The sequence below is a fragment of the Peromyscus maniculatus genome, chromosome 16 (genome assembly GCF_049852395.1).
Source record: "Peromyscus maniculatus bairdii isolate BWxNUB_F1_BW_parent chromosome 16, HU_Pman_BW_mat_3.1, whole genome shotgun sequence".
Taxonomy (NCBI): domain Eukaryota; kingdom Metazoa; phylum Chordata; class Mammalia; order Rodentia; family Cricetidae; genus Peromyscus; species Peromyscus maniculatus.
The window spans coordinates 50,467,488-50,492,726 of record NC_134867.1 but is presented as its reverse complement, the minus strand read 5'-3'; the positions used below and the strand labels follow the sequence as shown (position 1 = coordinate 50,492,726).

The window sequence follows — 25,239 nt, the reverse complement described above, 5'->3', positions numbered from 1 at the left end:
CGAATTTGGGGGATTGTGGGAAGAACAAAAGAGGAGTTGCAGGGAGAGAGAAGCATGAATAACGTAGACAAAGTGTTTGTGTACAAAGTTCTCAAAAATTTTTAATCACTACTAGACTTTGCCGTGATTTACTATGAAGTATATTCAAAGCAGAAATGTGTGTTCCAAACAGAAAAAAAAAAACTTAAAAGTTTCAGTAATTTATGCTGACGACATGGGTCCACCTCCACAGGTGTGCACACTACTATTTTGAAAGCGAAGGCATTTTTTCTAGCTGTCTTACTCATGTTTGGTCTTGTCATGTAATACATCTACTTTATGTCTACCTAATTATTTCAGTTTTAATCAGCTCCCTGCCCTACTTAAGATTACCACTAAAGCCTTCCAGAACTCAAGACTGAGACTTACTACTGGCCTCTGACCATCAGTGTGCCCATGCCATGCCCTCTGCCAAACACACACACATTCTTATCGCCAATATCACTCCTACCCTCTGGATGCCTTTCCTCTATCTTCTTAAAGAGGAAACACAGAGGACCAATATAAAATCCCATTTCCTCTCAGTGCATGACCCTTGGATAGAAAGCTCCTCCCAGCCACAAGTCTGAAATGACATCTGTGTGCTCCTCTAATTATTCATTCATAACCCATCTTCTCTCAGACACTGTGCCAAATCTCAGCCTTATGCTTTTCCCTCCCCCGCTTCCAATTACTGCAGTTCTGTGTCTAATGTGATCTATAGAAAGATAAAAATAGCTAATAAGTCCATCTGGGTCTCTCTGGGATGCACAGTGTAGATAATTAGTAATGTGCCTGTCTATTAATAAACAATTGGGATGAAAATATTAAGTATGTTTATCCTATAAAGTAGTCCTTTTCATTGTCTTCTCAAACTAGAGGGAAGTCTATGAATTTTTGTCTAATTTGCAATGTTAAATAAGAACAAGGATAGCAAAAATGTTCATTCCCTGGATGACCGAAGGTCATGAAATGTTGGCGTCCTCTGTGGTTTTGTTACTCTAAGTGGTCCAGTGAATTTGGAAGAGTGCCTCTGAACAAGTTTTTTAGTCCAAAGTTTCCTTGGGTGTCCCCGGCAGTAGTGAACCTGAGGACCTACAGTTTCCTTCCTGTGGATATCCCATGTTGTAAAGCCAGGACTCTATAGTGTTGATGGACCATTTGGGCATTTGTCTGTGTGGCATCTTGCACTTCTAAATATTCATTGCATTCTGATCTATCTAATGTCTTCATCTCTGTCATTTAAGGCATCATCACTTTACTGCAATCAACAAATAAAGAAGCCACATTCACAAGGAGACAGAGGCACATTTTTTTGGATGTGATGATAAAAGCCCCCACCACTGGAGCTTCTGAGAGCTCCTCATTGTTCAGTTTGATGAAGAATTCATCTCTTAGGTGACATTAAATGAGTGCCGTCAATGCTGTGGACAAGAAGATGGATACCTGCGCAGTTCAAAGGAATGAACACGCAGAAAATTTGCATAATTAAAGAGGAACATTCATTTCGAATTCTGGATGGTTCTCTGCTTCCTTCCTTGGCCAACACACACATCACAGACAGAAAGAAGTTCATGAAAACGATATCTAAATACCAAAAATGTTACAATTGCAAAAATTCAGACAGCTCAGTCAAAAGAAGCTGTGTCCATGGAGTCGAAGGACAATAAAGGCCACACGCCACACGTATGAGGCACAAGGAGCAAAGAGTACAAGGTGGGAGAGGCCAAGCCTTCCGGGAGGAATATTCCCAAATACCTCTGGGGACTTAGGCTTGCTTTTGCATGCATGGGGGGAGGGGTACCGTGATAAGGCTGTCCTTGTCAGCCTCTCTCCACTCCTGTGGGCCCTTCAAACCTTCTTTGTGGTTTTTACTATCAACACTACATGGAGAAACCCAGAAGAGGTGGGCATCTGTCTACAAGCTTCTCCTCCTGTGTGCCTGCGTGTGTGTTGGCTATGCCGGCGATCTTGAAGTCACGTGACTGCCACGATGGTGGTGAATCTAGATTTTGGCCACTTCTGATCCTTTCTTGTGTGCTGTGCACTCAATTGGGCAAACGTCCTTAGGAGACAAAACTCTGGGAATGAGAGGTGCAGATTTCCTTGTTCTGGTGGAGCAAGCCTCGGAGTCCTCATTTGGCGTTTTTCCATCTTTGGTATTAATTCAATTGGTTCTTCGTATTAACTTTTGGATGAGAATATGTAATTATGGAAATGCATCTGATCAGATGATCTTTCTACTGGACGTACACACACTTAGCCTGGTTCTGTTGAGATCTTTAGCACATGCCTCTCCAACTTACCTAACAAGATGCCTTCATTTATATGGACTCCTGAAATGGAAGCCTTCTCTTAAAGCTTTTTTTCTTTACTGTGATCTCATTTCTAATTACAGCTTTATCTTCTGAGCCCAATCTAAAATCCCATTTACTATAGTGAAATGAGAACTATTGGTTATTGATTGATTCCATAATTTATATCAGGTATTGTTGGCAAAGGACAACCATTCAATTCAGAATCGTCTCCTCTGGAAGTTGGGGGAGAAACGGTCAATCATCCTTAATATAAACTTCACAAGAGAACACTGCCCTCATTGTTAAGCACATAAACCTGGAGGAATAGCCACACTTGGCTATCACTCCTCTCTCTCATCAAAACACTTTGTAAAGGTAGTAAAACCCAGAGCTTCCCTACATCACTTGTTGTGAACCACACCATCATTTTCCATGAAAATGTCTCAATCACATTCTGGTTTCTTGAGTGTGAATGTGCAGCAAGGAACTTATTCTTGGACTCAACCGATCATTGCTTAAATTCCTTAGCTATCCTTAAAGTTTTTATAACATAACCCACATTTTAAAATAGTATGGCAGATTGGCAGTGGAATGGCTTCTAACCAATCATGCCTATTTCAGTTACGAACAATATCACCTCCTTCTCCATGGACCCCCGAGTTTAGCCATATGGCTTCCTTTGGCTGATGCGGTATTAGCAAGTACCCCCACAAACATAGACTTGAAAATGAGCCTGCGTGTTGGGGGCTTGACTTGTCATGCTTCTGGAGCCCACTACCATGTGAAGTTGGGCCAGCCTCCAAAAGAGACAACGTGAAATATTGAGTATTCTGTGATCAAACTCAATAAATAGGTATTGAGCTATTGCTACATGCTAGTCACTGGGTTAGTAACAAGCAGTTAATTGAATTGTAATTATTTCACAGTCTGTCTCCAACTAGACTCTAGATGTCAAGGCTGCAGCAGCCATGTCTGCTTTCTTCATCTTGTTATTTTCACTGCTCAGCTTAACAGCTACCACACAATAAATCACTGAAAGAGTGTACAAGGTTACCTGCAGTCTCCTGTCCTGCACGAAATCACAATCTAACCAAAGAAACAAACACTCACACTAGCGCCACTTCCTCTGATTCCCCATGATCTAGAGATGGGAACATCACAATAAAAACAGGAGTGGTGTACTTAGCCTTGACAGGTTTCAGAGGGAGCACGGCATATGAGTAGACCATGCAGTCACAGCAGAGACTTCTTTAGAAAGTGCTTTCGCTAAGAGCACGGCCCTTCATCTGGACATGTGGGCATGTACAGGGTAACTGAAGCTTGGCCTCTCTGCCTTCGCATATTGTACGTTTCTTTTTGATACCTTAAACTTCGGACTGGATTCCTTCTGAACCATGCATACACATGTTCATCATTTAAGGAATAGTCATCTAAAACGCTGGCCACATGTGTTAATTAACTCTAAATTTACCTAGTCACTCCTCCTGAACCCCAGGCTAAAAACGCACCAAGACAACATCAGTTTAGATATTTTCAAGATTTACAGGGTCATCACGATCAACTGTTAACTGTCAGCTTTTCCAATATCCTGTTCTAGGCCACTGGAACAGCATCTGATAGTCTCCAACTGTTGTCCCAAACTTGAAAGTGGACCCATCATCTTAGACTCATCTGCCTCCACTTTGCTTCCCTGTTCTCTGCCTGAGTAGACCTCTCCTAGCCCCAGATTATCTCAAGCTCCAGGAACAGTGATAAGCAACAGCAGTCAACCAGATCACTCGCTGCCCAGGGCTACTTGACCACATTGGCTTTTACTCCCCTTCCCCATACATTTTCCATCCCCTAGCTAATCCTGGAGTGGCTACAAACATCTAAAGGCTGAGTTCATGTCATTAGCCCCCTATGTCTTCCCAGTGTGACCATACTGAATAAACCACTTTTCCAGCTTACATTACTTCCCCTCTCTGGTCTACCCACTGGGACTCTGGAGTCAGGCCCTCAGCTGGAACTCAGGTAATATTATCTGTAAAACGTGTGTAGCTTCAAATGGAAGTCAGGTCCCTTGGAGAAGTATACCCAAAGTGTGTTGGCTTGCATTAGGGAGTTCTCCAGCTCTCCATCTGAGCACAGAAAGTCAGCAAGCTAACAAAGCATCGGCAACAGCTAAGCACAACTGGCTGAAAGATGGCTGTGAGATCCCACGACTGTATGACATCTCACCTTCATCTATCAATGCGAGGGTGCCTTTGCTTATAGGTAACTAAAAACACAACCCAACTCAGACAACAAGGAAAATATTTTCTCCTCCAAACAAAAATTAAACACATTGTTTTACAAAACAGAATTTAGGACTCAATATTTTTGTTCTCAATGGCTCCGTCACTCTCCTGTATCAGCACCATCCTCGGGTCAGGTTTTCCTGGGTTCCAAGATGGTGGTTGCAGTTTCAGCCCGCAGCTGCAGCATGGCAAAGTTCAGGGGTAGATAAGATCGTCTTTTCTAGATGTTTCCTTTATGATCTAAAAATCTTACTAGAAGGCCCTGCGGAAATTTCTGATTGGATTTCCTTGGTCCAGTCTACCCGAATGCATCTTAATAACCATTAAAAAGGGAACTGGGGAAGGGATTAGTCATCTGCCACCTGAGGGTAGGAGTCCTTTTCCCTTAGGATAAAACTTGAACAAAGTCAGTCCTCCAATAAAGAGGAAGAGACAAGGAGAGAATGCATAAAGGACAGGAAACCAACAATGGCAGCCGTACCCTGAACTCAAAGGGACCCTTTTTCGTGGTTCTTCAAACAACCATTCATGGAAATCCCATTCCTTATCTCTAGAAAAGGAAAGAAGGTGCGTCACCGGGAGGTCTGAAAACCTGTGGCAAGGGTCCACTGCTCGCTGTCCCCTGCATGAGTCACTGGAGTAACAGCTGCTCTTGCCCAGGTGTGCCAACAGCTGGAGAAGGGCAGTGATGGCACACATTCCCCCCCTTACACGAAATGACAGAGACTGAGCAACAAGGCAAACTGGAACTACAAGGTTTAGCTTGAGCTGAGAAGCCAGAATTCATGAGAGATGTTCTTGGCCCGAGATGGTAATAAGATATTTAAATTGTTCTCCCGTAGAAAAATGTCATGCTGCCTTCATGGTGGGGGATTTTAACAACCACGTCCCTTTTTCTTTTTTTATGCAAATGGATTCACTTGGAGCAGATGTGACTGAGCAACAAGATGGGGCTTTGTCAGAAAAGTTCATATCGGGAGCAGTAAGTGAGATAAAATGCAGGAAATGAGTTAAAATGGGGGGGGTGACTATAGTTTAAAGAGGCAATGATAGGCGGTACAGAGGCACTGCTGGGCATTCAGTTTTGCTGTGCTTTTAGCCTCATGGAAATGCAAACCTTTTTCTTCGAATTTTAAATGTTTGTTTAGTATTTAAAATGGCCACGGGTGTCATGGGTCTCAGAGAAAAATCAAGCTCTAGGTTTCAAATTGTCCCTTAAGTTCCCACAACACACTGGCAGGACAACTGTAGGGCTTAAAATTCTAGAGCTGTGAGCTGGACGGAGTTGCTCATGCCTTTAATCCCAGCACTCTAGAGGCGGAGGCAGGAGGATCTCTGTAAGTCTGAGGCCAGCCTTGTCTACAAAGCAAGTTCCAGGACAGCCAGGCTGCTACACAGAGAAACTCTATCTCAAAAAAACAAAAGAAAAAAAAAATCTAGAGCTGTGAACAAAACAGCGGGGGAAGTCCTCATGAGGTGTGGCCACTCTCATTCAAGAGCTTCCCAAACCCATCATAGGACAATTCTAGGGTAGTTCATAAAATGCTTAGGGTTGGAAGTCAACGGTATAAAGAATAAACCTTTGTTACAAATATACACTGAGGTGGTTTGAATGAGAACGGCCACCATAGGCTCATAAATTTGATTGCTTTGATCCCTACTTGGTGGGACAGTTTGAGAAGGACCAGGAGGTGTGGCCTTGTTGAAGGAAGTGTATCACTGGGAGCCAGCTTTGAGGTTCCCCAAGCTTATGCCATTCTTAGCCTTTCTCCCTCTCCCTCTCCATCTCTGTACTATAGTCATTGTCTTGAGATGTGAGCGCTCAGCTACTGCTCCAGCACCATGCCTGCCTGCCTGCTGCCATGCTCCATGCCACACTGGTCATGGATTCTTCCCCCTATGGAACAGTAATCCCCTAATAAACTCTTGTATAACTTGACTTGGTCATGGTGTCTCTCCTTGGCAATAGAAAAATAACTAAGACACAATGTCCCCCTGGGCAACCAGTCAATCCCACTTGTGTAGCATTGGGGATGGACTCAGTTATGGTAAAGATTCCCTTCCGAGGATGAATAAGGTCTACTCAAAACAAAAAACAAAACACTTATGTGCTCAAAAAGACAGCTGGAGAATCCCTCCAACCTCTTATCCTTCTCATGCAGTTTTTACACAAGAACATGGATTATCAAAACTCCCTATAGCTTGCACCTGGAGTCAGTAAACAAGTTTCAGCCCCGCTCTGCAAGTTGTCCCCAAGGCTAAATTGTGTTCTTCCTCCATCACGAAGCGTGACCTTATCGAGAGGATCACAGACATCCAAGGGTGAAAAATGCAATGTTATTCTTCAGGAATTTATAATCCACTCCTTTGAAATTTCAGAAGAATAATGTTAAGGGAGAGTGAACACAGGCAGCGACTGCTCAGAAATGTGACTGGGACATCATTCCACCGACTCCACCGGCTGTTAGCTTGGGAAAAAAGCCTACTATGTACTCAAAGGATTTATTTTTCTCTTTAACTTCTCTTTTGATAGAAAAATTAAGTGTTATTATTAGTTGCAAATCCTTTATCTGCATTGTCAATTTCTTGAAAAAAATTCCGTCTGTTGAAAAAAAAAGTGATAAACTAATCTGTCTCTCACCTCATCTCTCCTCTTCCTCTTCCCTCTCCCCTCTCCTTTCTCCTCCTCCTCTTCCTCTCTTCTCCCCCTCTTCCTCCCCCATCTCTGACACACACAGCTCACAGAAACAAACTTTAAAAATTGCATGCCATCAATCATTTGCACAGCCAATTCCATCAATCTTTGGCCAGAACTCAATGGTGGAGACGAGGCACCCATTTCTGTGGGAGAAATCCAACATCAACAGGAATATTTGAAAAATAAGGAGAGAATTTTGCCCTACAGTAACAGAATCAAGCAGGCAGAATCAGGGCTGCTTCTCTCACTAAAACTCAAAAACGAATCCTGGCTCCCTCTCAGTGTCGCCCTGAGAAGGAATTCTGCAGTGTGTGGCTGAAAGCAAGGCCATCATACGATCCTGCCAGCATCTACCAAAGGGCAATGGATTGGACCAGTTATATCCAGGCCAAGCCCCCTCTCAAGAGAGCAGCGGAGAATACCTGAGGAGATACTTCTTGGTGGAGCTAGGGAGACGGCTCAGTAGGAAAAGTGCTCATCACACAGGCGTGAGGACCTGAGTTGGGATTCCCAATGCCTACATAAAAAGCTGGGCTCTTGAAGGTTCATGCCTGTAATTCCAGTGCTGGGAGACAGGAGGATCCCAGGGTCTTTCCTGGCCAGCCAGTCTGACTCTGATGAGAGAAATGATCTCAAAATATAAGGTAGAGTCATACAGGGAGACACCTGACTTTACCTTTGGCCTATTGTACATGAATGCATGGGTGTGTACATGTGTGTGCATTCATGCACACACATACACACACACACACACACACACACACACACAGAGAGAGAAACACACAGACACACAGAGATATGCTCCTGTACACACACACACACACACACACACACACACAGAGAAACACACAGACACACAGAGATATGCTCCTGTATACACACACACACACACACACACACACACACACAGAATATGCTCCTGTACACACACACACACACACACACACACACACACACACAGAGAGAGAGAGAGAGAGAGAGAGAGAGAGAGAGAGAGAGAGAGAGAGAATATGCTCCTGTACACACACACAGAGACACACACACACACACACACACACACACACACACACACACACACACTCACAAACACAAAGAATATCCTCCTTGGAAGTTTAGCTCACATATCAGGGCTCAGGGAAAATGTACCATGTTCTACCATACTTATAGACTTCGGGATGAAGCTGGACCACAGATACGGCTCAGCTCAGTGGACAGCATGGGAAGGAGCCACCCCATCTGCACAGGACTCAGGCAATATTGTTCTTTGGAGATCTTACTCCCTCAGTCCCTTCTGAACCCTGAATGGTACTAACTTCCTACTGAGCAGCAGGAGATTTGTTGATTGGGAAGGCCCAGGGAATTCTGTGTGCAAAGGCCATGGCGGAGACAGTGTGAGTTGAGAAGGCCTCTGTATACAGGGCCAGGCCTGCAGGGGGGCTGGGCAGGGTGGGGACAGCGACAGGTAGAGAAGCCTCCACAGCCCAGGTTGGTGAACTTTTACTGTACAGGGCCTATTAGAATACTCGAAAGTATGTTAAACCTTAGAACTCGTAAACATCGCACCACACATTCTTCCATGGTTTGTTTTTCCTTTTTCTCTTTTAAAGGAGAGGAAGAGATGGCTCGGTAGCGAAGAGCACTCGCCCTTCTTCCAGAGGACGCTCGCTTAGTTCACAGAACCCACGGTCAGCTCTCGACCATCTGTAATTTCAGCTCCAGGGACTCTAGCATCCTATTCTGACCTCCGTGGGTACCTGCATTCGTGTGCACATACTCACATGCACGCACATAATTCTTTTTAATTAAAATTATTAAAAATATAAAAACAACATCTTAAATCATGGGAGTTGCCACATCAAGCTTAATTTTGCCTGTAGACCACTGTAGCTCACTAACGCATCTTCTAAAAGAAAGAATATTCAAGCAAAGCACGGAAGGACAAGATACAAAATTAATTTCTATTTCATAAACAGTTTAATTTGTCGTTTTCTAGATGTGCTGTTTTAAAATGTTCATTTTACTTCATCATCAAAATACTACTTGGAGGGGCAGGGTAGATGGCTCTGCAGGTGTCAGTACTTGCTTCAGAAGCAGGAGGATCTGAGTTCAAATCCCTAGCACCCTGTACACAGCCAGGCAAGGCTAGATGCACCTGTAACCCTAGTGCCTGCAGTCTGGACTGAGACTGGAGGATGGTGGAGCTTGCTGGCTTCCTGTCCAGCTCCAGGGTCAGTGAGAGAGCCTATATTGAAGTAATAAGGTGGACAGTGCTTCTTTTCTGGCTTTGGGATGCACATGCACACACATACTGCACACATACACCGCACACATGTATGTATAAATAAGAAATAAAATAAATGACATAAGGATTTTACTGTTACCAATAATACTTACTGCTGAGGGAACTGAGGCATGTGCACATTACATTGCTTGTCAGAGTCAGAATTATGAGCCCAGTTGAGACTGGACCATTCTACTGGCCTTAGAGAAGCCAAGTTCAGTTGCGAGTTGCATAGGTCATGCCCCGGACAAAGGCACTCACAGAAATGATGTGTGGGATGAAATTTCAGACTACACACTGCTGACCAATCTCTGATCATGAATGGGCAGCCTCATTCAGCACAGGAGTGGGCAAGGTGCTCAGCAAACCAAGCCACACATCCGGGAGGCAGTGTCATCTGGAAACAGAAGATAACCTATGTCTAGCTCATCCAAAGACTTTTATTCTTAGAGCTGTAACTAAGAATAATGAGGCAGGGACACTGGGGTTTGGCTGAGATTTCCTGAAATACAGAGCATGCCAACAGTGAAAAAAGGTTCTTCCAGATGCAATGCCACTTTACACCAGGTGACTGATGCAAAGCATGGAGAATAGTGAAGAATGTTGACAAGAATGCAAAGACATAGAAACCTTTGATACACATGATCTGGTATGAGTAGATAGCTAAGAAGTAGAGACCACTCAAATGCCTACTGAAGGAGGAACAGGTACCCAAGAGGCAGCATGTCAACAGAATCCTATTTCGCTGTCTAAGCCACTTGCCACAGTGTGGGAAACTTGACAGCATATGCTTAGCGACAGAAAACATATGGGAAGGCCACAGAGCGTCTGGTTCTGTGCCTGTGAACCCACAAGAGAACCCACAAGTCAGCAGGCCAAGTTGGGCATCCTGGCACATGGCTTTAATCCCAGCACTCAAGAGACAGAGGCAGGACAGCCTGGTCCACATAGTGAGTTCTGTGACAACCAGAGTTACGTAGTGAGACCTTGTCTCAAAAAAAACCCCAAAAAACAAAGCTAAACAACAACAACAAAAACCCAAAAAAACAAAGGAAGGGAGGAAGGGAGAGAGGGAGGGAGGGAGGGAGGGAGGGAGGGAGGGAGGGAGGGAGGGAGGGAGGGAGGGAGAGAGGGTGGGTGGGTGGGTTAGCAGGCTGTCTCAAGAGGCTGGGATCAATGGGAGAGGGGGCATGTAACTGTCAAACTGTCAATGGTACAGAGCTTCTTAGAGGCTGGAGAATGGTGACATTGCACGATCTCATGAATAGCGTAAAAACTGCTTGTTTGTATACTTTCAATGGGATAATTTCTCAGTGCGAAAATCAACTCTTATAAGAAAAAAAGGAAGCCACCATATGCACTGTGGACATTTACCTCTCTTGCCAAGCATGAAGCTTTCCAAATGAGTCCTTTCTCTGTTCCTTTTCACACACACACTCAGCTGACCCAAGGCCATTTCTCATGGCAGGTGCCTGAAGCACTGACCCCCTCAGCAGGTCCTTGTCACAGATGTGTGTGTTCTGAAGGCAGACCAAGATGGAGTAATGCTTAAGCCCAACCCAATATCTGGTCCCAGCAAAATGCTGGGCACTGAGGGGCCTGGAGAGGCAGACACTATCAATGATTGACATGCAAATCCAGTTAGGAAAGGAAGCTCTGACTTGTTCAGGGTGCAAAGGTTCACATCTCCAGCTCCTCCCCATATCTCTATCCATCCATCCATCCATCCATCCATCCATCCATCCATCCATCCATCCATCCATCCATCCATCGGACTTACAGTCGGTACAGAGCGGGCACTACATTATCCTCAACTCTCTCATCTATAAGAATTTAGTCTTCTCTAAATACGCTGCAGACTCCCTCAGGGGGGTAGTTCTGTCTTCATGGATCTTTTCCCTATTAGAACAAAGAATGATGCTTGGATCAAAGGGTCCTCACTCTGCCCGCCTGACTTCACTTGCAGTTGGCTACGAACTGATGTTATTTAATCATTCCTTGTTAGAAATAATTAATAGACTTGTCTTGTGTACTATTAAGGAAATGCCTCAGAGACTTCTGCAAGTCACTGCACCTAATTAACTCCATAGCCATCTATCTTAGGTGTGAGACATGCCTTCTAAGGAGGGCACACCACCAACGGAGAGTCACTGGCTAGTTCGGGCTCACTAGGGTGTGTGTCCATTTGCCACACCTAATAAGAACCTAACCAAAGTATAAATGGAGGTTTAGTAAAAAGAATCCCAGACATGGTTCCCATCACCATGTTTTTCAAAATAAATTTTAAAACACTTAGCTTTTTTTTTTCCCAAAAGAGCAGACCAACAAACAAAATCATGTTTGTTTGTTTTTTTAAAGGCAACAAAATCTCACCATGAGTATGTGTAAGGGTGTGTAGTGTGATAAAGCTGAGCCCCGTTTCTTTCCCCATTCATCCTGGGAAATATCAGAAAAGGTTAGGAAAGGGATGTGGAACATACCTGTGCCTAGAGAGAGCACGTGGGGGAGAGTATGGAGGGTGGGGATGAGGGTATAGAGCTGAGGCCCCCAAGTCAGCAAGAGCTCTCCCACAATGTCGTGGGCCAAGAGATCCCCTGTGTTCACATCTTCTTCTGAGGGCCAAAATCAGACCCCAAACACTGAAAACTAAACACAGTCTACAACAGTTAGCATCTGATGGTCTAAACAAGGAAGAGGAAGCTTCCCAAAGGGATCCCAGAGCAACGTGTGACCAAGCAGGGATGCCACAGTGACGTGTGACAGAGCGGAGCTGTGGAAGAGGCTGCCGTTGGTTCTTCTGGAGTGGGTATGAGACCTTCAGCTTGGCTGAGTGTCTGGTACGTGGCAGACCTGAGCCGTGCTTGCTCCTCTTACCAGTCCTATGAGGTAGGAGCTCTTGCCACCCTCAGTTTGTGTGTAAGGAAACCTCGGAAAAGTTTGCAGCATTGAAGAGGCTAGGTTTATACTGTAAAATAAAGAGAGGACTTGGGCCCAAGTCTTTTGATGACCTATGTAATGGGCAGCAACCTCATGTGGTTAAGTTGCAGGTGTAGGAAAGCCTAACCTAGGGATCTCACTTTTGAAATGGAGAGCTGGGTCTCAGCCAGTCACAAGCTAGCATCTGATCAGACCATGCCCAAATAAGTCAAGACACCCAGCTCTAAACAGACAACTTCTCTCTGTACGTTACTTCCTTACTGTGTATAAAATCACTGTCCATGTTGCTCTCTGAACCTCTTCCAGTTCTGAGCGCTGCCCGATGCATGAATCATAATCTGCTCCAATAAACTCTGTCAATTGTGATTTGCCAACAGCTTTTTCTTTTAACCACATTATGCTAATAAATACAGGTCTTTAAAAACCTTGGTCCTCCTGATGCTAGCTCAAAATAAGGCATTTTAACTTAAGGGCCATAAATTACCTAGGAATACCCTAGTAAGAAAGCCTTTACTGACACCAAAACCATAAAAAATAAAATGTATTTTAAAGAATGATGACAATAAAGTACTTGGTTCATTAAGACAGATAAAATGCATACAAGGAATAGCTAGTTTCCGTAGTGTAGTGGTTATCATGTTCGCCTCACAAGGAAAATATTAAGAATAATACTATGCAGAGTAACTCTCATAAGAAAACAATTTTGATAACATGGGCTCAGCCTCTTGCAATGACCACCATGGCACTTGTGGTTTGGATCCTTTATGCACAGAGATATATTTCAACACCTCCAGTGGATGCATGAAACTGTATATAGTGTACTGAATTCTATGTATACTATGTTTCCCTATACATGCGTTCCTATGACAAAGTTGATGTATTAATTAGGCACAGTAGGAAATAAATAATAGTAAACAAAAGATAAAGCAATCACTACAGTAGACTGTATGAAAGGCAGTGTGGATGTGGCATTTTGAAATAACTTACTGTACTATCCTCCACTCTTGTGACAACTGATTCAAGATGATGGACCCCAATACGATGAGGTGAATGATGCACCATGGTGGCACAAGGTTTTGATATTGTGGGTTTTGATCCCTGTGATTCTAATACAGTCAATCTGGTAACAGACATCACAATGAAGTCACTAACTAGTGGGTAGTGCATACAGCGTGGATACTAGGGACGATTCATGTCTCAGGCAGAACAGAACAAATTACCTTACTATCCTCTATGGTGCACAATCACCAGTTTCCCAAATTTTCCATTTAGCATCTTGGGCTACGGTTGACTTCAGGTAACTAAAGCTAGGAAGAAAAACATCAGATGGACTAAAGGATTTTGCATCAAGCTAATTCGTGTGTGTGTGTGTGTGTGTGTGTGTGTGTGTGTGTGTGTGTGTGTTCCTTGACTGTCTGCAAGCTCACAAGACCCACTGTCAAGTATTTGCAGCCCTAGACACCAGAAGTGACTTAACACCCACATTCTTACCCTGAGCACACTGGAGAGGGAGGAGGACTTGCCTGGCTGAGATGACTTGAGCACGGTCCTTGGCTGGGAAGGTCTAGGGAGCAGGAGCAATTTCCCTGGAGCCAGCAGGACCCTGGGCAGCACCGCCCTGGGGAGGAGGGGGCACTCTTGCCCTGTGATAGCAATGACTGGAGAGAAAAGAGCCATCCTAAACTGAGTGGGAGAAGATAGATGGCTGATGAAGACTGTGCATTGAGGGAGCTCTATTTCATTGTTTCAAAAGCAGGGAGAAATCACAGTTCTCCAGTGCAAAGATCACTGGCCTATTCCACCATCTGTACAGGAATAAATGCAATGAGGCAAACGCTGGGTGTTTATAAGTGGATGTTCTTCTCTACTATGAATCCCAGTTTATTCCAGAAAGGATATGATTTAACTAAAAGGATATCTTACATGGAGCACAGAAAGTGAAAGTAAGTAAGGTACTATATGTTTGCTTTTAAAACAAGTCTCTGTCTATAGCCCGAGCTAGCCTAGACCTGCTGTGTAGTCCAAGCTGGCCTTGAACTAATAGCAATCCTCTTGTCTCAGCTTCTTAAGTGTTGGGATTACAGTTATGAACTACCGCGCTTTGTTAGAAATACACAATTTTAATTAATTTAATTTACACAAATTTAATTAATTTTTAAAAACAGTGTGGAAAGAGCAGGGGCGGGGTGGGGGGTGGGGGGAGAACCTATGTATCTTGGGACCTGAAATGACACTGAGGTCTCAAAGCTAAAGCCTACACTAACAAAACGTACTGATATCTCCTGGATTTTTTTTGCTAGGTACAGGAGCCGTCCATCTAAGCCTGGTCATAAAACACTGTTAGGAAATGTGGACTCAATCGCACGCACTGCCTGTAATACTTTAATCAGCCTGTGAAAGCAAGTGCAGATAATAATAATAATAATAATAAAGAGTCTTTTGCTTGACAAAGAAAAATCTGAAGATGATGGCCTCATAAAATGTCTATCAAAAGCATCCTGCAGGCCAATTTGTTAAAAGCACCTTGGCTGCAGACAAATGCCGGTGTTGGCTGATTAGGAACCACCGAGGAAGGAGGGAGTCGTTTGGAGCTAAAGTAAATCAAACGGCTATTTAAGAGCCAAAAGCCACAGCAAAGAGTCGAGGAAGAAGGCCTATTAATTTTGATAACAAATGTAAGACAGGATAGAAATGCTTCTTTTCCAATGCATTCTCAGGGAAAAACAAGCCTTATTAGCTTTTTATATGGAAATGGTGTCTTAAAGCTCTTTTAAGGGCATTACATGACAATTCTGCGCAAGAAACTCAAGTTCAATTGATTTAGGGGTATTCCAGGTTCTGGACCACTTGTGAAGCAATGGGATTTTCTCCTTACAGGTTATTTTGCAGTGAACAGTGAAGGTCCTCTGGGATTCACAGTTGTCAATGCATAGGGTGAATCCTACACTACAGTCATACCTACAATTTAGCATGCAGGAGCCACAGGGTTTGGAGAAAGATTGAGAAATGCTGTTTACATCCCCTGCAAATTGAGTTCCACAGTCTACCTGTCTTTGAGTCACTGGGGCCACATGTTAAAATTCAGACTTCCTCTGTGTTAATATTCTGATCCCGCCCTTTGGCATGACCCTGTGCCCTGATGTAAAGCCTATTCTTTTTTTTTTTTTTTTTGTTTTGTTTTGTTTTTGTTTTTCGAGACAGGGTTTCTCTGTGTAGCTTTGCGCCTTTCCTGGGACTCACTTGGTAGCCCAGGCTGGCCTCGAACTCACAGAGATCCGCCTGGCTCTGCCTCCCGAGTGCTGGGATTAAAGGCGTGCGCCACCACTGCCCGGCTAAAAGCCTATTCTTAAAGGAAAACTCTGCCCCTTCCTTCCCTCTTCCGCTTTCTTCGCACGAGGTTCGCACCTCTCAACCCCCTCGCCCTTCTCTCTATCTCTCTTTCCCTCTTCCTCTCTCCCTCTCACTTCCCCCCTCACCAAATAAAACTCTTCACTGAGCGCTGTCTGTATGACATCTCTGTTTCTCACCCACCGTGGGGCACCTTGGCTCTACCTGCCAGCACGTGCAATTCATAACACTCGGAGTTAGATGCTATCACGGAGGGCTGGGAACATGACTCTGACAGCCCTCCAGGAAAATCAGGAGCTCATGGGTGTCCAAGCACCCCTGCCTTAGGGTGGGATGTGGGAAAGCTAATGTGTTTATAGAAGCGAGTGTGTTTGTGCAGCATGTCTGTGACTTCAGCTCTCTTGAGTTGACACACCTCCGATAAGCAATGGCAACTCTCATTCATTTAGTGTTAACTAAAAGCCCTGGCACATCCTCATTCTAGTAAAGTAAGCAAAGACAGTACAGATGGGAAGGTAAAGTAGGTCCCTCTCTCATGGGATCCTGCATCTGTTGACCGAGGTGAGTGTAGACCAGTGCTGCTCAACTTGTGGGTCATGACCCCTCTGGGATGGATGTCCCACATGTCCTGAATACCAGATATTTACATTCCAATTCATAACAGTAGCGAGATTACAGTTATGAAGTAGCAACGAAATAATTTTATGGTTGGGGGCCACCACAACACGAGGAACTGCATTAAAGGGTCGGGCGCAGCATTTGAAGGCTGAGAACCACTGGTATAGACCCTCCAGAAAACAGACAAGGGCTGAGAGGAAGGAACTGGGGAGGGGGGATCTGCCACTGAGATGAAGTAGTCCTTCTAGCTGTTGTTCCAGTTTGGAGCCCAGAGGGTACCCAACACTACCTCAGCCCAGCCAGGACCCCTCCCCCAATCTTAGTGTGTCCCTTCTTCCCTTCATCCACTAAAGGAGACTGGGCCATGTCTATCAGACCAGAAGGACACGGAGTGAGAACGGGAACTTTTGTGGACACTGAGGAAGCTGGAGGCGAAGGAACATGGATTGGCCTAACTGTCCAACTTGATGAATAAAGCAGGAAGACACAGCCTCTGCTCTGGTCTGTATCTTCCATCAAGGTTGGGCTCTGCCATACAGTTCAGTCAGAATTATACATCAATGAACCATGCAGCAGTGCAGCTCAGTGTAAAACAGACCGAACACATAATACTGCACCCAAATCTGAAGTCTGTGGAATCCAGGAAGTGGTCTGGTGCTTGTGGGGTGCGGCTGGGGAGACTCCAGGGAGGTGTGCTGTGTTTTCTGGCAGGGTATCTGATTGTCAGGGCTATTCTCAGGGTGGAGGAAATGAAGAAGAGGTAGAGGGGAGAAGAAGGGTCCCAAGGGATGATCCTAAGACCTTCCTGGGCTAAGTACCTGGCAGTGATGCTAATCCAGGATTAGAACCATTTCTTATTGAACTGTGAAATATAGGCAACTCTTCCCCGATTTGTCATTTATAACGAAACAGACCAGGGCCACGTCCCTCTCCTTGATTCCCCTCACAATTTACCCAGATTATTCAGGTGACAATTGCTCTGTTCAGTACACTACAGTACAGAGTATCCAGTCCAAATCCCAGGTCCACTGTGCTATCAGAAGTGTGACTTTGTCAAGTTACTTAATCACCCCGTGCCTCAATTTACCCACCTACAAAATGGGCTAGGGGTGGAACCAATTCTAAGGACTATATGTTCAGAAGAAAATAGGACACCAAGTAAGCAGCCAATCATTTTTTTTTTGTTTTGTTTTGTTTTTTGCTATTACTCTCTCTCTATTCAAATTTCCTAACAAAGGCAACGAGAAACAACAACATCAATATCATCAACGACAACAAAACAGCTGCACAGGCCATGTACTTCCATCACACACTTTGAAAATAAAAGTGCAAGAAAGCTCCAGTCTCTGTAGAACAAAAGACACATCTGGAAATGTCTAGACACGAAAGAGTCTGTGGAGGGTCACTGCCAGGAAATCACTTGTTTTGTTTTACTACATATAGGAGTCTCGTCCCCACACTGGGCTTGAGGCTGTATTCCCTGATCTGACCTATTAGAATGATTCCTAAACCATCACTCAAACCATGCCTTTGCTTGGACACCCCTGAATTGAATTCTCACAGTAGCCTGTGCTGTGGGATGTCATTCTGTATGTTAAATGTGTTGCTCTGATTGGTTAATAAATAAAACACTGATTGGGAGAGTAGCCAGGCAGGAAGTAGAGGCAGGACAAGGAGAGAAGAGAATTCGGGGAAGTGGAAGGCTGAGGAAGAGGAGATGCTGCCAGCTGTCACCATGAGAAGATGTTAAGATACCTGGTAAGCCACAAGCCACGGTGGCAACTTATAGATTAATAGAAATGGGTTAATTTAAGATATAAGAACTAGATAACAAGAAGCCTACTGCGGCCATACAGTTTGTAAATAATATAAGCGTCTGTGTGTTTATTTTATAAGTGGGCTGTCGGACTGCCGGGGCTTGGCGGGACCCAGAGAGAAAACTCCCGCTACAAGCCTGGTTTCTTAAAGATCACTGGCCACATTTCCCTTCAACAACTCCAGCTCTTCAAACACCATGTTCACCGATGTCGCCGCATTTTTATGCATGTCTCTGGATATCATTTCTAGATCAGCATTTTTTCCCCAGAGTTTGATAATCATGTTCCCATAATAATGGAATGTATCTTTACAATTCCATGTTACATGTAATAGGCATTTATCACTGTCCTTGTCCAAATTCTTTGGATTACTCTTTCAGTATTTTGACAGATATTAGGTTTCTAATGTTTCCTGCTTTCTTGAAGCTATGAATGACTATAAATACACCAACATCTTCAGCTCAAATGGGGTCTCAGAAAGCTGCTTAGAAGAGGCTGGTTCAGCTGGGAGAGAGATTTTTATTTATATACCTTCAGTAGTGACTGGGGACCAGGAGGCACCCAAGTACAAAAGCCATGCACTAGAAAAGATGGTTCCTTGGTGACCATGTTATAGTCAGGTCATTCTAGAAGCTGCCTATCTCTGTGATTTCATTACAAAGGAAAACGTCTGCATTGCACAGGTTACTTTTCTATTTTACACAGTCTAATTCAATCTGGCATGCTTTGAATATTTGTGCTCCTCCAAATTCATATGTGGGACTACAATAACCGATATGATGGTGTTAAGAGTTACGGCTTTGGGGGAGTTGATTGGGTCATGAAGTGAAGCCCCCCCCCCCCCCGCCCTGAAGAGATTAGTGCCTTATAAATGTAGACTCAGAAGGCTGCCTTGCCTGTCCTGCCATGAAATACAACTAGAAGATTCCCAACTGTGATCCAGGGAAACAGGCCCTCACCATGCACCAAATACACCCACACCTTTATCTTGGACTCAAGGTAGGTCTTTAGAATTGTGTGATGATTTGTTGCTTATAAGCTACCAGGTCTGTGATACTTTGATAGATTTGCCTGAGTGGACTAAGACATCTTTTTCTGTATTTTATTTATATCTTACATGCAAAGTCAATATAAAAATTATAATTTATGTATTTAGTTCTAGTCTACTTTATTTTTTAAAATGTTATTTATTTATTCTGGGAGGAGCATGTGTCTGCCATGGTGTGCCTGCAGAGGTTGGAGGACAAGTTGTGGGAACCAGTTCTCTCCTTCCACCACATGGGTCCTGGGGACTAAATTCAAGTCACCAGGTTTGGCAGCAAGCGCCTTTGCCCACTGAGCAATCCCACCAGCCCTTGAGTCCAAGTCACGATAAACGATATGCTTCATTTATCAAGGGCGCAAAGTGATTTTTATATTTATGTATGAAAAGTATGACTGCATTTATGTATTAAATACTGAAAGGGGTTGGAACAAGGCATCATCCACTTCCCAAAATGCCGCAATGAGAAACCATGCAGCACCACTTCTGACATACTCTAACCAGAATACAGAACTGAAATCTCAGGATATCTCTACACCTGAGCACCAAAGAACAGGAGAAAGAGAACGGGAATATGCTCTGCAATTTCTGAGAGATGTAAAATCCGGAATGCAGACCCATGAGCAGGACCAGTGAGTGGTCCAGTTTCTTCAAATGAAATTGCAAGATGTAGAGGAAGGAGTACGGACTTACAGATTCAAAGGGGCACATCATCAAGTGTACTGTGGAGAAATGTTTTTGAATAATGAGTTAAGCAAACAGGTTAAAAAAAACCAACACGATGCAATCAAGGAGATGCACATCAATACATGGTTGTCTGGTGACATTAGTGTCCAACTGCTAAAGGTATAACTGTAATAAAGCCATTGCAATTATATTTTTAAATGCTTAGGTGCATAGAGATAGCATGATATAGATGGGGGCTGATGATTTTGTAGATAAAATGGCTGATATCTGTAATTTGATTCCAGATAATTCAAGGGTAGGGAAAGGGAGTGAGCCTATAAAAGACATAAAAGTGTCTTAGTTCAGGCTGCTACGACGAAGCTATCACAGAGCGGTGGTTTGTACAACAGACACTAGTTTCTTACAGTTCTGGTGCTTGGAAGTTCAAGATCAAGGTGATGCCCAGTGCTGCTCACGGTGGGGAACTCTTCTGGTTTGCAAATAGGACATTCTTACTGCCCTCACCCTGCAAACAGACAGATCTTGGTTGTCCTATTTCTTCTCCAGGGGCACCGATCCAATTCGTGACAGCTCCATTCTCATGAGCTTGTCACTTTCCCAAGGCCTCATGCCCCCACCTCATCACACTGGGCATCTGAGATTCCTAAGAACCTGGGAGACGCACATATGCAGTCCCTAGCACATTTGACAACTGCTGTAAATGCAAAACAGGTATCAAATACTGAAAGACTTTGTCATATGATTAAAATGATCTACACTTAAAATTTTAAAGATCAGATTCAATAGCACTTCCATATTCTTTAATAGACTCCATATATTTCTTTGATAAAATATGTTTTCCAATATGGCAGATTCTTCTCTATATAATTAACATTTTTTTAAAACCAGAAGTTTATTCCACTTGGAATAGGAAAGCGAGAAACTGGAATCAAAAATGCATGTTAAGAAAACAAAATCTCAGAAAAAAGGTAAATTATATACTATGATGGTTACTCCCTGGAACTCTGTGTTTTTGTATGTCCAAAGCGTTTAGGATCCTTCAGTACTAATAGTGAATTTCTCTTTTTGACTAATTTACATTTAATTCAATCCTCAAATCAGCCCTACGCTCATAGATAATCTTTGGTCCCTATAAAGACTGCTAAACTATAGAAATCACTCACATGGAATACAATGTTTTATAGAGTCCCAGGAGAGTTCACAATAAAGACTTGTTTTCTGAGTCAAGATTTCCTTATATAGCCCATAATGGTTTGGAACTTGCAATCCTCCTGCCTCAGATTCCCAAGTGCCACTGTGCTCTGCTGTTGTTAAGATGCTCTGTAAGCAGGTCCCAGCATCAGAAGCAATTGCAAAATCTCAGCAGATGGGCGGCCCTGGCCGTGGCAGGGCACTTACAGATGACTCTTGCTGAAACTGCTGGTTCCCAGCCCAACCATTTCTCTCGAGATTGCCAAGGCGATGGTCCCGAAAAGCCACTGGTCCTGCAAGTCTCTACTGGCACCACGGATTCAATGGGAAGCTTCTGCTATTTGAGATTGAGAAACGTCTCTGGAACCGTAAAGTGAAAGCCAAGGACAGCAGTTATGTAACCCAGGAGTGCTCCAGACACTGCATTATACCAGATTCTCAGTAGGTTCCTCTGCAGATCACCCTTGGATACCTGATCCTGTAAGTAACAGCCCCGGTGTGCCCGATACTGTTCACTAGCATCCACCTTAAGGTGAGGAGTGAGTATACTGTGAACTGAAGTATGGAGAGTCTGTAAGACAACAAAGTACTAACTCTCCAAGAGATTTGTTTGAAATGCGCTGTCCTCTGTACTTATCAGAGGCTGAGTCATCACAAGATGAAGCGAGAACACAGACTCCCGGGAGTCATCTACCACATCTGATAACACTTGATCTTCATTTCTTGCCAAAGAAACTAAACACAGGCCCTAACCAGCCAGGAAAGCTTGCTTCGGGTTGCCTGTTTGTCTCTCTGCGGGTAAGTTATGGAAGCCCGTACAGTCCAGGGTCTCTTCCATCTTGTGTTCCCTTGCATTACGCATGGCAGGTAAGAGTTCAAACTCTCCGGAGAGCAGAATTTAATGAAAGGCAGTCCAGGGATGACACAGTGATAACAGCTTGTGCTTCTTTTGTCCTTTGCTGGTGGCGGTTAAGGGTCTGACTACCATCTGATAAGCGCCTGGAGATGAAAAGCAGCTGACGGTGAAGGGCAACCTCAGTGGCGTCCCCTCTGTGAACGATATGAACTCGCACGCAGAGGGGACATCCGAGTCCGTTAACAACTTTGCTCTCTGCTGCCAAAAAGAGTCTGAGGCATTTGACCGAAGTTTCCCCTAATCTCTGCCTCCCAGCATCACAGAAACGTAAAGCAGCTAGAGCACAAGCCAAAGGAAAATGAGGAAGACTTTCGGCAAGAGCTACCATTTCCAGCTCAGCGCCTGCTGAGCGTTTTCTTCTTGACGTTTCACTTTTAAGCTGCTAGATTTCCAATAGTGATTCTTTGGGGGAAAGCTACTGCCTTTCTGCTTGTTTGTTTTTATTTACTTCTTATTTTTTAGGACAGGATCCAGCTATGTAGATAGCTAGATTGGCAGGATACTCCTGCCTCTGCCTTCTGGGTGGCTAGGATTACAGATACGGCACCACCACACCCAGCTAGAAAAAATCTATTCCTCTTAAAAGCCCAAATTTTTTAGTGTCATGTGACTGACTGGAGTTCTCTAGAATATTAGGAAACAAAGCCTGGAAGCTTCTCAAAGGCAGACAATGCGTTTGTCAATACAAATAAGATTAGGTAGCACAAAGTAGTCATCTCCAGAGAGACAGAGGTTCATTTTCTCAGCAGGATGAAGAAATCTCAAGAGTTGTCTGCATTCTCAGGAAAAGCTCTTGTGTTCCACAGTCTTTAATGTGGTGGGGAGAGGGATGGGAGAAATGCCAGATGCTTTCCTGGAAACTTGCATCTCCCGAGGTTCCAAGATGAGGGAGAAACCTGGTTTCTGAGCACAGTTAAGGGTACTGAGGCTGAGATTCTGGGTGCTTCACGATGAGAAAGCTTCTAGAATGTTCCTGAAGCTGTAGGAAAGGCCAAAGGGTCTGGGTCCAGCCAAGGATTTAGGATCAGAGGCCATGGCTCTGATGCAGAAGTGCCAGAGCCAAGACAAGGCTGGTGAAGTGGTGTGGTCCTGGACAGCACTCTCGCATCATCTGCTCCTCAGCCCCAAGGAAAAGGAAAAGAAGGGGTTGGGGATTTAGCTCAGTGGTAGAGCTCTTGTCTAGCAAGCGCAAGGCCCTGGGTTCAGTCCTCAGCTCTGGGAGAAAAAAAAAAGACAGAAAAGGAAAGGAGAAAAGAGAAGGGGGGTCACAGAGACCTTAAGATAAAACCAGAAGGAGACAGAGACAGGAACCAGAAGTTCCTTGCTAGCTACTAGGCTTATTTATAGTGGCCACAAATCTCCAGTGCCACCTTTTTGCGTGCCCCATTTCACACTTTTCCTAATGTACATACATAACCATCAAGAAACCCAGGAGAAAGCTGAACTAACTTTGGTTACCGGAGAGAGAAAAAGAGGGGGCTAGGGCATGATTCGGAGTTAAGTTTTCCAACTCAAGAGCTGTGATCCTATACGTGTGACCTAAAAGAACAAATGGGCGGAGGTAGGAAAGAAGGAGAAAGAGAGTATGGATTGTCCTTCACATCTGTTAGAGAGTTCTAGAAGGAGGAAAAGAATGACCAGCGTCAGAGAAGCATCCAGGGGCCAGGGGTTTGGCTCAGTAGTTAAGAGCATGTACTGCTCTTGCAGAAGACCAGGGTTCAGTTCCCAGCACCCCCATGCCCTGTAGCTCACAACTGCCTGTAATTCCAGCTCCAAGGATTCAGTGACCTCTTTGGTCCCAGGCACACTGCACTCATGTTCACATAGCCACACACAGACACGTAAACATTATTAATAAAATAAATCAATTTTAAAGGAAGCATTCAAAGTTACTTTAGATGATTTATAGACTTTTTTATTTATGAAATATATCTGTATTTCCCTAAGGAAAGCAAAGTAATTTCAGGTTCTATTAACAAGAAACAACTTAATAATGCACTGGTATGCAGCAAACAATTCCATTACTTGCTCCAAATGAAGCAGAGCATGTATCTTTGGCTTTATTCCATTTGCTTTGCTAACATATATATATAATTAAAATTATAAACACTATTATATAAAATTAAAAACACTATTCCTAAAGTATCATACTATTTATCCTCTGAAATGAGACTTGCATTCTAGCTGTTTGAGCATCCCACATTGACCATCATTTTTGCTATTGTCAAAAAGTGAGTGGGGACTTCCTATCTAGATTGATCTTCCTATCAGGGATGTTGACCATCGCAGCATAATCACTTAAGAAGGTTGGCGATTTTCTAAGTGATAATGGAGGTGGGATGCCCGCACATGTCCTCTCAGAGTTCCAAGAACACCAGCTTTATACTCCATGGCATAAACAGCAGATGCTCTGAGAGCCTCTCATCCCTGGGTACCTATAGGTCCCACTGTAGAGCAAAATGAACGTCACCCACCTAAGGCACCTTGAGGAACCTGAAGTAGAAGATCAGTAGAATCTTTTTTAGGATGATTGTGGGAATTCTCGGTCTGATACATACATCTAAGAATATTAAATCATACATTAAAAAATTCAAACATCTACCTGGAATGCTATCAGCATCATACTTTGGAAATCATTGCCATGTCTGAGCAACAAACAGGCAGCGTGTGTCCCCCTGTGCTGATGGAGTTTGGGGGATTCTTCAGGAAGAACAGTCACCAACAGGAGCGCATTCCACCACCATTCACACACATTAGGAGCTACTACAATTATTACTGTTTAAAACAAGTGTTTTAGAATTTGAAGAAGTTAAGTTAGTTTCTATTAAACGTGACTTTTTTCCCCCCAGAGAGGAATCACAGTCTCATTGGGCGTTCGCCTCATTAAATATCTACACATTCTGGGATGGAAGTTTCCACAGGGGACAAGTAGCACCCTCCATAAGAACATGGGGGACAGTCCACCAGCTCAGCAGTGACAGCCATGTTTGGAGAGTTTATGATGGATGCATTTGAAAAACAGACACATGCTGAGTTGATTGCAAAAAGGTTGTTTACTCTGGTGTCTTGCTAATCATTTCATAGAAAGATGAAGTAATTAAACCGAATGC

General features: G+C 43.9%; 1 protein-coding gene across 3 annotated transcripts in view; it reads right to left on the bottom strand.

Moving 5' to 3' along the window:
- The window catches only part of Ust (uronyl 2-sulfotransferase), a 286,921-nt gene that overhangs the window by 128,518 nt on the left and 133,164 nt on the right, over positions 1 to 25,239 (bottom strand). The window lies entirely within an intron of this gene.